The 2,500-nt window shown below is 38.9% G+C and overlaps 1 protein-coding gene across 2 annotated transcripts in view; it reads left to right on the top strand.

Moving 5' to 3' along the window:
- Positions 1–2,500, top strand: part of LOC123512943 (synaptotagmin-1-like) — a 60,565-nt gene that overhangs the window by 34,912 nt on the left and 23,153 nt on the right. The gene's annotated exons all lie outside the window — the stretch shown is intronic.

Raw genomic sequence — 2,500 nt, 5'->3', positions numbered from 1 at the left:
GGATAAGAAAATTTTACACGTTCTGTTCTTCAATTTTTGTACTGCCTAGGCAGAGAGAGAGAGAGAGAGAGAGAGAGAGAGAGAGATTTTTTACATGAGTTTCACGTATTTCATTTCAATTCATACGTATGAGACGCGTTACGTAATTATTTTGTTAGTGTGTTTAGTATGAAGATAGTAATTTTCGGTAAGGGAGAAAGAAAAGCAAAGAGTTTTTTCATGTTTATATCTATTTTTTTCAGGGGAAGGTAAGGAAAAGAGGAAAATTAAACAAACCAGAGTAAGGGAGATAGACGAGACGAAACGAGAGAGAAAGAGAGAAAGAGAAAAAAAACATAGGAGAAAGAGAAGCTCGGAGTGAAGGCAAAGGCAAGGAAGCGAGATTGTAAAAAAAAAAATAAAAGAAACGGATGAAAAAGAAATAGATAAATAAAAATGTGTACACGTAGAAAGAAAAATTAAACGAAGAGATTAGAAGGGTTTTTTTCACCACTGAAGATAACAAAAGTGAGAGAGAGAGAGAGAGAGAGAGAGAGAGAGAGAGAGAGAGAGATTAGTCTTTCTTATTTTCTTTCCCTTGTTTTCTCAGATGTTCCCGTAAAAAAGTCAGACTGATTTGTGTTCTCTCTTTCTAATATGATGATAATAATAATATATGATGATGATGATGCGAAGGAGGAGGAGGAGGAAGAGGAAGAGTGGTAAGGGAGAGGGTACAAAGGCATGACGTAATAAAAATATTACGTAAACAGAAATACGTGAAATGGTGAGGAATTTGAAGTTATGTGAGGAAAGGGAGTTTAGAAAGAAGTGAAGGTGAAAAAGATGATAGGTGAGAGAAAAAAGTGGAATTAATGAGAGAGAGAGAGAGAGAGAGAGAGAGAGAGAGAGAGAGAGAGAGAGAGAGAGAGAGTGAGAGAGAGAGATTTTGGTGAAACTTTTGCTGTTGCTGTAGACATATCAAAAACTTTTGATACAGTCTGGCACAAAGATTTGATCTCAAAACTACCCTCTTACGGTTTCTGTCCTTCTCTCTGTAACTTTATCTCAAGTTTCCTCTTTGATCAATGTTCTTTTCCTAAATCTGTTAACAGTGGTGTTCCGCAGGGTTTAGTCCTGTCTCCTATTAATGATCTTCAAAACCAAACTTCTTGCGCTATCCACTCCTACGCTGATGATGCCACCCTACATACACTTTTCCACGTCTTTTCAGAGACGACCATCTCTTCAAGAAGTTAGCAGATCACGCAGGGACGCCACAGAAAGCCTAGCTTTTGATTTATCTAAGATTTCTGATTGGGGCAGAGAAAAGTTAGTAGTGTTCAATGCCTCAAAAAACTTAATTCCTCCATCTATCAACTCGACACAACCTTCCAGACAGCTATCCCCTCTTCTTCAATGACACTCAGCTGTCCCCCTCTTCCACACTGAATATTCTTGGTCTGTCCTTTACTTATAATCTAAACTGGAAACTTCACATTTGATCTCTTGCTAAAACAGCTTCTATGAAGTTAGGCGTTCTGCGGCGTCTCCGCCAGTTTTTTCTGACCCCACAACAGCTGACTCTGTACAGGGGCCTTATCCACCTATGCATAGAGTACCCTTCACATCTATGGGGGAGGTTCCACTCGCACAGTTTTATTGGATTGGGTGGGATCAAAAGCTTTTCGTTTAATCAACTCTTCTTCTCTGACTGACTGTCTCCAGCCTCTTTCTCACCGCTGGAATGTTACATCTCTTTCTATCTCATCTATCACTTTCTTCACACTAACTGTTTTTCTTCTGATCTTGCTAACTGTATGCCTCCCCTCCTCCCACTGCCTCATTGCACAAGGCTTTCTTCTTCCTCTCAACCCTATTCTGTCCAATGCAAGAGTTAACTAGTACTCTCAATCATTCATACCTTTCTCTGGTAAACTCTGGAACTCCCTGCCTGCTTCTGTATTTCCATCTTCCTATGACTTGACTTTTTTTAAGGGGGATTTCAAGAGATTTGTCTTTTTATTTTTGGCTAATTCTTTCAGAAGTACAAAGAGACTGGCGACTAAATGGGCCTTTTCTTTCGTTTTATGTTACCCTTGTCTAGCTTTCCCTCGTTACATAAAAAGAAAAATAGATAGATAGATAGATTGATTGATTGATTGATTGAGAGTGAGTGAGAGGGAGTATAAGATTAGGTTCTTCTCGGTTCTTTGATATTATTCTCTCTCTCTCTCTCTCTCTCTCTCTCTCTCTCTCTCTCTCTCTCTCTCTCTCTCTCTCTCTCTCTCTCTCTCTCTCTCTCTCTCTCTATCTCTATCTATCTATCTATCTATCTAAATCTCTATCTATATTTATCTATCTCTTTCATTCTCTCTTTTTATCTGTCTATCTAGCCACCTATCTATCTATCTATCTATCTGTCTGTCTATTTATCTATCTATCTATCTATCTACCTCTCCACCCACCTGTCTCCTAATTCATCCCTCCATCCATATACCTCACACCGTAACACTCGCTT

This window comes from Portunus trituberculatus, chromosome 35, assembly GCF_017591435.1.
Source record: "Portunus trituberculatus isolate SZX2019 chromosome 35, ASM1759143v1, whole genome shotgun sequence".
NCBI lineage: Eukaryota > Metazoa > Arthropoda > Malacostraca > Decapoda > Portunidae > Portunus > Portunus trituberculatus.
Note: the sequence above shows the minus strand (reverse complement) of the source record. Positions and strands in the feature narration are given on the sequence as shown.